This window comes from Dermacentor silvarum, chromosome 1 (genome assembly GCF_013339745.2).
Source record: "Dermacentor silvarum isolate Dsil-2018 chromosome 1, BIME_Dsil_1.4, whole genome shotgun sequence".
NCBI lineage: Eukaryota > Metazoa > Arthropoda > Arachnida > Ixodida > Ixodidae > Dermacentor > Dermacentor silvarum.
Window position 1 is genome coordinate 397,054,279 of NC_051154.1, and position 14,275 is coordinate 397,068,553.

General features: G+C 41.8%; 1 long non-coding RNA gene across 1 annotated transcript; it reads left to right on the plus strand.

Annotated features, from left to right (window-relative positions):
* Positions 1 to 6,106: 6,106 nt before the first annotated feature.
* LOC125942503 (uncharacterized) lies at positions 6,107 to 13,991 on the plus strand. Its single transcript, XR_007465162.1, has 4 exons — positions 6,107 to 6,237; positions 7,106 to 7,209; positions 10,932 to 11,150; positions 13,416 to 13,991. It is a non-coding gene; the product is annotated as an uncharacterized LOC125942503 (long non-coding RNA).
* Positions 13,992 to 14,275: the final 284 nt, after the last annotated feature.

Here is a 14,275-nt window from a genome sequence, read left to right on the forward strand (position 1 = left end):
GTTAAAGAATTAAATTAAATTACAGGCTTTTACGAGCCAAAACCACGATCTGATTATGAGGCACGCCGTAGTTAGGGACTACGGAATAATCTGGACCACCTGGGGTTCTTTCACGTGCACCTAAATCTAACGACACGGGTGTTTTCGCATTTCGACCCCATCGAAATGCGGCCGCCGTGACCTGAATTCCATCCCGCAATGTCATGCTTAACAGCTCAACCCCATCGCCACTGAGCAACCATGGCGTGTAACATCTAGGTGGCGTTGTTATTAGAACTAGGAGTGCCTTCACGGCAACACCTGAAACAAAATGGCAGACCATTGCTCAACTCTTCGAATCAGCTACGTTGCTTAACAATACGAGCACATCGAACTAGTGATCACTAATGACTCGGCATCATCAGTTAATAATGGTAACCAAAGATACTCATGTAATCCCCTTTTTATTGATGCCAATGACGACGTGCCTGAATCAAGGCTACCACTGTCATACTAAAAAAACTGATTTGTGATAGCAAGTGACTTGGTTCTACCATCTCGTAGTTTTTATAATTGAATCAGTGTTCATCTGACTTTTCATTTGATATACATTAAGCTATACTGTATAAAATGCGAGAACACTGAACAGAACGTATTACTAGAGATCACTAATAATTGCGCGTAATACGTCAGCAGCGGTAAACAAATGAATAATAATTTACTGATTTTTGGATTGACGTATATGAACAAAGGCTACCCCTTTCACATTAAGTAAAGTTATACGTGATGACTAGTAACTCAGTCCTGCCACTCCTAGTTATCCTAATTTCGCCACTGTTTGAATGATTTTTCATTGATATCCATGACGCAATGCTCTATTAAAGGTAGACTTGGCGTAATCACTTATTAATGTTACGGACATTAATGTTTTTTCCAGGAACAAAATTTCAGTATGCATCCAATGTGTGAAATTCCATTATATTTATTACCTGATTAGAAGGCAAAATTACTCCACTCATTTTATATGTTCAACTTATGATCGAATAGCTAGTCTAACCTCAAATAAAACTAAACTTGAATGTGTAACTCTTAAACTGATACAGTCAAATCCGGAAATATCGAATCTGAAGGGGATCACAAAAAGTTCGATGTATTGGTAATTCGATATATAAAATAATAGGCCCTCAGGTTAACGGTGGCTTACCGATTGGTGCGTCCGAGAGCCGCTAACTTACTGCACGCAACTCGGGGAAAAAAACCAAGCAAAAAAAATTGCTGGATCACTTTCAACTTCATTGAAAAGTTCACGCTGATTCTTTTTTTTTACACTTGTAGCGGTCATCGCTTGCGGAAAATAAACTCGTGAATCGGCACTCAACCCAAACGACGACACCTCGAAAATCGGATAGAAGGAATGTTGACGTTCGAGGTAGCATCCCGGCTAGCCGATCAACTCGACGGGTGTCAACTAACTGCACATTCTCTTCTCCACCTCTAGGTGCCAGAATACCTCAAAGTGCACAAAGACTGGCACTATGAGGTCTTCTGCGTGGCGCCGCGTTCGGTACATCGAATGTGCTGGTGAACGGGCCTTCTATATACGCATGAACCAGCCCGATAAATATGCATGGAATTTTCAAGGGGATTTTACAGCGGTTTGATATACAGAGAGGTGGTCATAGCGCTAGAAGACACGGACAAGAACGAGAGAACAGGACGAGCGCTAACTTTCAACTCAAGTTGAAAGGACGAAGGCCTCTCCCAGCGATCTCTAATGACCCCTGTCCGGCGATGTATAAAATATGTGCATTATTTCAAGCTATATAGTTTAACACTACATACCTAAACTCAGTTGTTCCTTCTTAAATAACTAATGAGTTGTCGCTCTTAGCCGCTTATTTTGTCTGTGCACGAAAGTCTCTCGTCTTCTTTGCTCAAATGACAACCTAATCAACGAGCTCTTGAAACTTATATCGCTTTGTTAAATAAGTTGCTTTGTGTTTTTGGACTCACGCGCTAAAGTAATAAAAGACGTACATTGCTGTACAAATGCAGTGGATGAAATTGCTGCCGAAAAGACAAGGCCGTGTAATACATTACATTACACGCCTATAGCCAGGAAGTTTATGCAAACAAATGATTGTGTATTATTACATTCTCAAATTCCCATGGAATTTCCCCTATGTGGAGAAGCCAGTTTAACTTTTAAATGACTCACAATTTGACTATGTGACATTTCGACCATATATTTGATAGAGAGAAATGTGCATGAGCAATAGGAACATATGTAGGAGAAGAAAATTCTTATCAAATTTTGCAAAATAAACTATGCTGACCATCTGAACAGCTAATTTCTACCCTGGAACAGAAAGGAAAGAAATTGAATATAATGGGGTTTTACGCGCCAAAACCACGATCTGATTATGAGGCACGCCGTAGAGGGAGACTCCGGAAATTTGGACCACCTGGGGCTCTTTAACGTGCACCTAAATCTAAGTACACGGGTGTTTTCACATTTCGCCCCCATCGAAATGTGGCCGCTGTGGCCGGGATTCGATCCCGCGACCTCGTGCTCGATCAGCAGCCCAACACCATAGCCACTCAGCAACCACGGCGGGGTGGAACAGACAGGAAATTGAAGTGAATCACATGCATCAATGTTTGCATTGAGAGTATTATGAAGTACAACTTCAATTTCCTGTTTTATGTTTAGGCTACTGACACTGCGCAAACTATATTTTTTGTCATAATGCGGAATACAGGCAGCAGAGTGCGGCTCATAAACACATCGGGATAATTAGGTGTAATTTGGGGATACATTTCTCGCTATGGGTAATATAGGAGCTCCTTTCTCGCAAATATGTGTCTTGGTTCAGAGCTCGTGTGCTGAAAGTGGACTGATTGTCCGCGCTTGCCGTGCAGCTACCGAAGTGACTGTGAAAGCCTTTCGCTGTTTAAAGGTGTAAGCCTTTCGATACCAGGCAGCTGAATTGTGACACAAAGAACGCACTCGTCCGGAACCAGAAAGGTCGCAAGCATCATGCCAAGATAGGGATTACCCTTCTACGGGTTAGTCGCGTCCTTGATAAAAAAAGAAAAACCGGGGAGTGACAAGTCATTTTTAACGACAGGCGGTCGTTCTGATCGTGACCACACATGACGACTTGCGCCAACGTACCGCGCTTTGTCGGGAAGCTGTGATGGTTCATTCTTTAGAAAGGGTATTTATTTTTTTCTGCAACGTAACTTACGTCATCGGGGCAGATTTAAAAATATAAAGGTCACGAGTCAGGCCTTGGTATATATAGGGGCTTTAGGCGTTGGTACCTAGGTGAAATGAACGCCCGAGAAAGATGGACATGTACAGTCACTTTCTTTTGGAAGCGCTGATAACCTTGCAGTTTAAACCACAATAGAACTTCGTACACAGTATTTTTTCCAACAGCTTAACAGAAGGCTGTTAATTGAAGTCCTGATATTATTAAACTTATAAATTTTTAGCAGAGACACTCTCACATAACTTCAATATATGTACAATAAATTGTTCTGTAATTTCCACCTTGACTTAACCTAGGTACATTAACCTTAACCTTAACCATATAGTAATCCCAGTCAGCCTACTCACATATACCACATTACTAATCACATCTAGGGTAGCCTCGGCTACATCCAAAGAAGCAATTGCCTACTTCTTCTCATTGCTAAAGACTCGGTAGGCGTAAGACAGGCCAAAATTCGAAAATGAATGCCCTGTATGGAATTAGCATGTAACCTTCAGTGATATAGAACGTATGCAATACACTCGAGTCTGTCCAGAAACGGACAGTAACATTAATTTACTCTATTCATTTATCATCAGTGTTAATAAACAAAAAGCATGCTGAGCTTCTATCGCTAGGTTTGTGTCGTGAAGTCGCCTGACCTTGCACAAGTTCTACAATTCTACGTTCTAATATTCCATCATCAAGAGCTCGGCGCTTGTCACCACGTATAAGCTAAAAAGCAGCCTCGCCTTCAGAACGTATAGTCAGGGTCCAAAGCTTTCGCACGCCTGAAGCTGAAAAAAATATTATATTTCTACATCTGAGGCACGCATCGTGGTATTCGGATTTACAGCGAGTACTGGTCTAGAGTAAACAAAAGTCTTGCATACATTTACTGGCTGCGGGCGTAGCTGCGTTCAAAATGAACTTATTCGCAGAATCTCGGCCGCGTAAACCTTTCACAATGACTTTGCCTTTGAACACTTGTATTTTCTTTATTCTGCACACATTTTTTAATGAATGGCCTTCCAGCCAGCGTCATGCAACCCAAGTAACACAGAACGTAGCGTAAACGTTGCCTGATTGTAACAAATGTCAGGCAACGTTAAACAGCCAACCTCAACGTTGAATGTACGTTGCCAGCTGTACGTTCAAGTGATGTCATAAATAAATGTCACAGCAACGTCCTGACACCCACGTTGTGTCAACGTTGCGTGTAAACATCAATTTAACGTGTAAATGGTATCAATGTAGCAACGTTACAAAACAGCACGTTCCCAGAACGTTGCCGGATGTCACCAATATTGACATTAATGTGATGCCAGGCTGCTGTAGCATTTCGCATGTATACGTTCATGCAACTATAAGATATTGTAATTTTCAACTGAACATTCATCTTTATCATACAGTGAGGTATGGAGATGTATAGTGGTTATGCAGTACTTAATATCTTCTAAGGAACACCATGTTAAATTATGTTTATTATGCTTCTCCACAGATAAGATCTGCTACAAATTATATCAAATGGCAGAAGCATTCACATGGAAAAAATGCTAATTGTTGCAACGGTTCACCTATAGTAGACAAAGTTACGCATAAAAGTATTCCCTTCTTCCACACCAAATGCACAAGACTTTGTGACTGCTTGCACGCCACATGCCCCTAAAAGTGGAAACATTAAGCAAGGGCCATCATGAATAGGCACAAGCCCTATGATACGAGCTGCATAAAAATGACGAACACATGCACACTGCACAGTGGATACACACAGATCATATCTACTTGTCCATATAAAGAACAGTGCATTTTTTTCAGTTCAAGTATAGTTTACATCATAGAAACGGCACTAGAGCAAAGGACTATAAGCCACCAATAGGGCTGCAAACACACCGTACACCAGCGCACATTTGTTTCACACACCACACAGGACACATGCACGCAGCAGACATGTTTTTTTAGGAGGAATCTTCGCGAGCCGCACGATAAACACAGAAGGTACGGACGACAGGAGTAAAACCCGCGCACATTCAACACACCGACACGAAAGGAAATGCGGACGATACGGGTGTAACCTGCGCCACACGAGCTATCAACCCTCGTGAATTTGATCCTTTCCACCTGACACAGTTACAACGCACACGAAAACATCGAACACTGCACATCTGTACCTCCGATATCGTGTCAACAATTCCTGAGGCAACAATTCGTGTTCACGACATCAGAAAGTTATCTAAAACTAAGTGACGGCGTAGGAAAAGTAGGCAGCATCGCTAAACGTCATGGATTGGCTTCGAGACAGCTTCGAGACAGCCCAAACCGTTCAAATCAGGCCACAGCGACGGCTTGATAAGGATAACCGAAGCTGATCTCGAAGGCCATGCTTATGCTGTCTGCAGATGGCGGAAGCAATTCAAAGGTAAAATACGTTTTAGAATTTCTTTCTACGCCAAACTATAGTGTAAAATATAGATTGTTCTACAGTTATTTTGTCTCGCAACATCTATACGTAGTTGTGTGTAACCCGGCACAAAATTTTAGTATGCGAGTGTACTGGTTAATATTTTTGTCATCACAGAGGCCACAACATTCTCACAAGTATGCAGGTGGCGCTATTGTTTTTCCTCCGTGTTCTGTGATGGCGGTCGTATGTGCGGGGTGCTACGAGCGTCGCGTTTGCTTGATCGTGTGTTTTTGTGTTTGCTGTTATGAAGTAGGTCGCAGTTAGCGTGCACAGAAGTGCCTGAAGATACCTTGTGTCACGCTGCAAACTCGCCGTATGCGTGGCGCGCCAGGCAAATGTGGCCCAACGATTTTATGCCGTGGAGTACGGTTTCTTTGTTCTCGTTCTGGAAAGTTGGGTGGACGTCGCAAAGAATGTGTGTTAGCGCGCCTCAGCTCGTCCACTACGCAGCGGCATGTATGCGGGGAGTAACATCGTCGACGCAGCACCGGCAACTTGGAGAGTGCTTCGCGACCGCGTCGTACCATTCAAAAGGTAAGTAATCGTGCTGGCTAACTACGCGCGTGTTGTGTGAGCTTCTCGTGTGTGCATAGCGTGCGCGAGCGTATGAAATAGAAGTCCCGCGACAACAGTGATACCTGTGCTGATGCTTGCTGAACGCTGGTTGTCAGAGCTTAGTTACGCAAGTTTAGTGCTTCGATGCGAAATTGAAAATCTTGATAAACGTTTTCTTCCGATGAGAAATATAACGTTCGAAAATAATCGTGTTCATCATGTGCGTGCGGCGCGTGAGCTCCCGCTTTTCTCCTGAAGTTGCATAATGACTCATTTGCCTCTTTACCGATTCTTATTGCAATGACGTTTCCTTGCTTACATGGCAAGGAAACTTGTTTCATATCTACTTGTCCAAGGAAACTTGTTTCATATCTACTTGTCCAAGAAAACTTGTTTCCTTGCCTTGTTTCCTTGCCTCAACGTTGTAAATAATATCTGCTTACGAAGTTTTCGGTTTACGGCAGCTTTAGAGAAAAAAAATTTAAGCAATCACAGCTTGCTACTAGTCCAACTTACTTTTTAAGACAAGATGTTTTGACATACCTTATACGTAACTAAACATGACAGGGGAAAGTTAAACTGAGTCATGAAAAAAAATGAATTGTTTTGTAAACAAACATTTCTTTGCTATGTGCTGCTGCGTGTCAATAATTTTACTGTGATCAAAGGGTCCCCATTATCAAGACATTCATCAGTGACTTCTACTTTGTGCTCTGTTGCCACCCTGCAATAATGCAAACATTGTTTTTGTGACTATATTTAGATGCTCCATGCATGTCTAGACAATTTGACAGCTTTATAAAGCTGTGTGCCACTGCTATAAGTTAACACAGAACTTATTTTATAGTGGCGAGGCTGTGACCCATAACAGTGCCTACATAACGGAGGAGCCACCAGACCCCTTGGCTATGCCTGCCGTAGTGCAACGTATAATCTGGATGGTCGGGTCAGGTATGTATTTAGTGTACGTGTTCGAAAAAGTAGCATCTTGGTATCATTTGTGGATAAGTTAATCGACATTAGTCAACACAGCTTACTAAATAGGCCAAATATTTATGCAACTTGCTGTTTATTTGTGTTCATAGCTGTTATGCACACCTTATTGTGTTCTATATAAAAGTAGACCTAACATGTCCTGATGTTAAGTATTTTTTCTTGCATCAATCGCTTGGCTGCAAGTTACATTTTAATTTTGCTTAGTACACACTATTTATTACTTTTCATTTTCGTTTTCTTGTTTTGAAACTGTTTCCTATGCTGTAGGATTTTATTTCCGAATTTTTAGTGTTTACACTACACTCTTGTGCAGCTTCTGTGCATATAAGAATTCAAAGTGTAATGGGCCAGATATGTCATAGGTGTAAGCACACAGTGTGCTTACCATTGTTTAACATTCATATTCACGATTATTTCTGTCTTGTTCCAAAAATAACTGCCACTGGAAAATACACATTTGATGAGCTCAAACTTCTTGAAATGATACATTAAGGCCAGTATTCACTGTGCTGCAGTTACTACAGTTCTGAAGTGTTTTCTAGTAAGCCTGCTTTTTTCTCTCCCATTTTTTAATATTCTTGGCAAGCTATCCCTATTCATGCAAGTAGGCATTGTAGGAGTTGCGAGTCTATGTCCCGTTGCATTATTTTTCTCTTTTTTTCAAGTCAATACAGCATAGAACACATAGCTAACTGGTAGGTAGTTCATTGTATTGATGCTCTATTATTAAAAAAGCACACTATTTCGCACATGTCTGCTTGCTCTTGCCATGTTTGCTGGTTATTGCAATGTTGCTCGTCAAATGAATTTGATTTCAACTACACCATACAGAACAGTCTTATTGGCTTTAGTGTAATTTTAATAGTGACAATCAACCAACAAGCCCTAATTCTACAGCTGTCAAGAAGTATTTCTAATACTTTGGGGTCCCTTTCCATATTTTCTGTTTCATCCTGTGTATTTGGTCAGCACAGTGGGCATTCGGTCTATTCATTCTGCTTGGCGCTGCTCAGGTCAGAATATGTTCAACCTGCAAGTCCAAATTGTAATGATATGTGTACGACTTCATTTACTGGCTGGATGAATTGAAAAAGCATTATATCTGATTCTAAGAGTATTTTTGTCAAAAATACCAGTGTCTAGAATAAGCATCATATGCACTGCAACTCTTATAGTTTTAAGTTAGGTAGGCAAATATCTATAGGTATGTATACTTGTGCATATACTTTCTACATATTGGCTAGTGTTTTAGCTACACGAAACGGTCTATGTTGTCACTACTCTCAAGTCAAATTTATGGTTGATGCGCCACTTGTTTTTGTTGTGCACTTACACTTCTGTGGTGTCATAAGCACTGTAGATGCCTGACAGCTGAAGTATTGCAGCAGTAGACAGTTTTAGTTTAGCGTACGCTATGTCATTGCGTACGATATAAAATAGTGGGTCATCACTGCGCATGTGCAGAACGCTATCCGACCTCTAGCGTATGCATGCTATTTCTCAGATTTAGCATTACCGTCTGTGCGTGGTTTGCGTAGTTTACGTTAAACATGGCGGTGTTCCCCGCTGCCCACTTCGAATTGAATTTGGCGTGGCTTTTGCAGAATTCGCTTCGTTCGTAGAAAATGACTGTGTAAGCAACTTTCGCTTACCGTCAGGCCGCTTTGACAACAGTGTAATATGGTTAACCTTGTGGAGTTTTCGAGATCGCTTCTCATTTTGAACGACACGAAGCCTAACGAGGGAAACCGACATATATCAGCGCCACCTGTCAGTGAAGTCGAGAGATAGGTGCGACGATGGCATATGGCCTCTGAGATCGGAAGATCTCGCAGGCCAACTAAAACTAATAAATGTGTGCTGTTTAGCGTACGCTGTACTATAGCGTATAGGCGTACGCTATTAGTTGCATATGCTATACTAAAACTGTCTAGTGTTGAAGCTAACTGGCACTTACTATTGCTACAGTATGCCAACAGATACCTATCACCGTATTTGTGCATTTTCTAAGAACCAGCCGTGTTTGCTAGGTGAAATTTGTAGTGTACGTATGAGTTTGCCAGTCAGTTCATGTAACTTTTCAGGATAGAATTTACATGGGGAGGAAAAGGGTACCATACAACATGACTGCTGCTAACTGACCATTTATTTTGATGGAAGGATTAAAAATAGCAACACTGGATGTGTGCTTATGTTGTGCACAATTTCGTTCAGAGGGAAGGCGTAAGTTGTAATATAAAGGCATAAAATCAGAATAAATGATATTTGTGTAAAAAGGAAAGTAAATATGGGCGCAGACTAACTTCAATCACTTGTCATCTAGAAAGGACGCCTTTTATTTCATGAATTGATCATGGAGTCTGGCTCGCATGTCTTGTTTATGTGGTATGCCTCACTGATCTCTCGTGTCAATTTTTCACCGTAGGTGAAAACAGATGATCTTAATTCAGCCTGAAGTCCTATCGCGGCAATGCACGGCCAAACTGGATGAGCAAGCTGGTCTCTTGAGTGAAATATGGGAACTTATTTGGCACATTTAGTTACCGGCCAGACTGCTCTGTGTACATTTGACCAGTTGTGAAAAAAATACAGTGAGCTGCCTCTCATAGACACTAGACAAATTTGGTGGTATCTTTAACCAAGCAAACCTCCCTTGCCTGCTCGCCTTTCTGAATTCACTTGTGAACTGTCGTGCATATCCTGCCTACTTTATTTTTCGCTGGAAATGTGCGTGCATAGCAGTCCACATGAGAATTGAGGCTTGCTGAGGTAAAGATGCAACCCAATTTGTCTTGTGTTCGTCAGGGGTAGCATAGTCTGTTCCTTTGATCATGTATATATTCAGTCAAATGTACATGGGGCAGACTGGCTGGTGCCTCAACATGTGCCCAGGAGAGCACCATAATTCACTCAAGGGAGAAATATGTTCGTGCCACTTGACAATGCACTGACACGACTGGTGCTGCGCGCCAAATTTCGATTGTTCCTCTATGGCAACCAATTGACCATCAAAATCAGTGACGAATACCACATTAAGGAAATGGGACATGTGTCAGTTGTAGAGATACAAGCTATACTTTGGCTACCACTAATTGCTGAGAGGGTGATTAGAGACAGTTACTAGGAGAGCTCATCTGGTTGGCTGGCACAAACTGTACCTGTTTCTGCACTGCAAAAAGCTGAAAGACTACTTGGGCTCACTGAAACTGCTCTTTAAAATAAATTTGAAACAGGGTAAGCTATATAATTTTGTGTGCAGCCCCCACACTAATGCCACTGGACGTACCTGCCATTTCCGGTTACATTTATCGCACGGTTAGACATATTTCTTTTTGCTACCAGCACTTATTGACATAAAACCGATGGCCTATTGCACAAGCAATAAAAGCACATCAAAACGCTTGGAGTAATGTGAAATTTAGGTAGGTTCATGTAAACAAAGCAAATTAATTGCTTTAATAAGAAAGTTGTGCAGACTGGGTAGGAATAGAACCTGGAGTGTGAAAGGAGCACGCTTCCCTTACGCCACGGCAGCTCTTTGGTTCTGGCTGACTTAAGGTGTGCCTAGTGCGTGTCACACTGTGCACGTCACATTGAAGCCATTTGGTTGACTAAAGGTGCTTTCACGTTCCCACACGCAAGCTGTCTTAATGTGTCTCTGCCATCTTTTATTGCAGGTACACCTAGGAAATGTTGTATACATTGGCAACGATAACTGGGGCCTGCTCCAGTGCCATCGCCGGGATTCCCTGTTCTGCAAAAAGCTGACATAACTGATGTGGGGAGCCCTGGCGCTCGGTGTAGGAGTATCACAGGGGCTCCTTGTCGGTGCTTGAAGGACGGCAATGCTGTTGAGAAGCCGACATTGAGCCCCGATAAATTGGAAGCTGTGGGTAGTAAGTATCATTCACATTTTTTCAAGTTTTTGTAATGTTTGTAACAATGCATGTATTGCACCGAAATGATTAACTTTTCAGATGCATTTGATGCATATCTTTCGAAATGTGGTACCCCTGAGGAGAAAAAAATCATCTTCTCATGCTTGGTTTTGGCCGAGCGGTTGAATCGAGTGACAAAGTTTTTCGCGTTTAGGTAGTCTAAGAAGAAACAAAAGCAGAATTAACAAACCAGCTTATTTGTGGCTACTCATGAGTTGCATTTCTTTGTTTAAAAGTGCCTGTGAAGTGGCGCTAACCTACTATCAGGTCCAGAATTTTCGGTTAACACCGCTTCCAAAAGCTCGCGTTCTAATTTGGTTTTTTCAAGGCCAGAACTTCCGTATTCGTCATCCGCAGATAGCAACGGCAACTTTTGCAGTGTAGAGCAATATTCAACCCTTCTCCCGATATGCAACACCTGTAGCGTAGTTGTAGCTGGTCGTTCAGGCACTGAATTGCTGTGCAGATGTAGGCAACAACACAAGAGTTAAGACGAGAGACATGCGGCAACTCTTTAACAAAAAGCTTTATTTTTGCAAGCCCATGTTTTAGCTGTCAGTCACTGCATTGCACATGCGCAATTCGCACCCTTAGGAAGAAAGTAAACTGTCTGACAAGTGTACAGAAGGTGTGCTGATACACACAGAGCCAAGTCGCGAAATCTTTTCAGCCTCAATTATTTTACGTGTTAGTTGATCACCGCTTCTGCTGGAAACGGTACACTGAGCAAACGACGGTTCACAGTCACGCGAACTGCAATGACATTCAAGCCTACTGTCACGCACATTTTTCTTGACATTGTATGAGTGTTCTCTCAGCCGGTGATTGATGCAGTGTCCCATTTGACCTATATACTGTTTACCACAAGGGGGATACAATAAACCACATTGCTAACACAGGTGACAAACGGAATTTGGTGTTTTGTTGCATATGTGTGGCGTGCTGTGACATTGCCTTTGATTACACAACTTTAGAATGATATGCAATTTTCTTGATATTGTGAGAGCTTATGAATGTAGGGTATGACGGCCTGTTTTATGTCTGTCAGATGCAGTGACCACATGACCTCTACTCTGAAAAGCGCATGCACCGAGTGGTTGCCATGTGATCACTCCAGTATCTGACCGACTTAAAGTGGCTGTCATACCATACATTCATAAGCTGTCTCACAATATCGTGAAAACTGCAGATCGTTCCAAAGTTAAAGTTGTCTTCTTTGCACCTCAGAAGCTTATAAAGTTGTGTAATCAAAGGAAATGTTTCAGGGCAGCACACAAGTGTAACAAAAAGCACAAAAATCCGTTCGTCACCTATGTTAGCAACATGAATTACTGTACCCCTCTTTCTTGTGGTAAACAGTACATAGGCCAAACAGGACGCTGTATCAATGACCAGCTGAGAGAACACTCTATAATGTCAAGAAAAACGTGCATGACAGTTGGCTTGCATGTTGTTGCAGTTCATGTGCCAGTGAACCATTGTTTGCTCGGTGTACTGTTGTCAGCAGTAGCGGTGATCAACTAACACGTGAAATTATTGAAGCTGAAAAGATTGCGCGACTTAGCTCTATGTGTGTCAGCATCAGACAGAGTTGACCTACCTAAGGGTGTGAATTGTGCAGGTGCAATATGATGAGTGACGGCTATAAACATGGGTCGCTGAAAATAAAGCTTTTTGTTGGAAGTCAGCACAGGTCTATTCTCTCGTCATTTCTGTCGTCAATATCTGTGCTGCAATTCACCAATATGTTGTACCAACAAGTCAAATTTATCACTCACTCATTCGAACTTTCTTTCATCACGAATGAAATGTGGTTTTGGTACCGTGGTAGAGCATTCACATCATTTGTTAATTTTTGTTTTCTTCAAAGACTGAACTGGATGTAACAAGCAGCCGTGGCATTGCAAGGAAGCTTTATGTTAAAGGAATATATTGATACTAACGTCTTAACTGCTTAGCGCAATAAAGGAAGTTGTGGGTATTGTTTATTGTGCTTTCCTTGCTCTTGTGTCCAAACTTATAGCTATAATGGTTAGGTTTTACTGAAATTTGCTTTTTGATGTTTTGCATTATTCTCCTGTGTAAAGTCACTTGTTTGTTTCACAGTTATGCGAAGCTTAAGTTGTTTGTAAGCATTTTTATAGCCTGTTTTCACAGTAAACATGGCTTACTTCAGTGTTTCAGATGGCACTTTATAGTTTGATGTAATTGATGTCTCTGCAGGTTACCGCATTATTGACTTGGAAACCAGTGAGGTCTGGATGCAAGTGAAGCTACCGAGGGAGGCATGTGTGCATCACTTGTGCTGCTGGCCATCCTCTGCAAAAGTGATGGCTGGCAGTCAGTGCTTGGATGACTTTCTGTTACTCTACGCCTTGGGCTGTGTTGACTACTTCACACTTGCTGCCATGTCTGCAAGCTTAGGCAAAAAGACCGGCTGGATGCTTGGCAGGAGATAGTATCCAACCGCAGTGTTACTGTGTTGTGTTGTACATTACAAAGTGATGGAGGACAGTATTTGTGCTGTTAAGAAGTATAAATTGTGTTCTGCCATTGAAATAAGGGAACTCGACACAAAGCAAAAGTTTTCGAAGTCTGACCTACATGGGAAAGCAAAATATATTGTGTTGTTGTAGCTGTTAGTAGAGTCTTAATATGCGATAGAAGACCTTGATGTTTAATAGCAAATATATTTAAGTGTGTTATCAGTGTGTTATCAGTGTTTAAGTTACTGTTATGTGTCATTTGTTTGCCAGGATGATGTAAGCAGACAGTAAATAAATGCATGGTTTGAGATTATAACCAGGTTTGTCTATGGCATTCACTAATAGACAGTTTTAGTTTAGCGTTAGCGTAATAGCGGGGTTACGGGAAATAGCGTTACCGTTCCGCAAACGAACTTTGCAGAAAGAGAGTTTTAGTATAGCGTGATAGCGTAGTTTACGTGCGGGACGCTATTCCATTACGCTTTGAATTTCGCATACACAGGGCACCTAATTCTATGTGTGTGTGCGTCCGGAAAGTGCGATAGGCAGCGCAATGGAAGCCAGGAGCGCGTTGTATTTTTACTTCACATGTCCGTC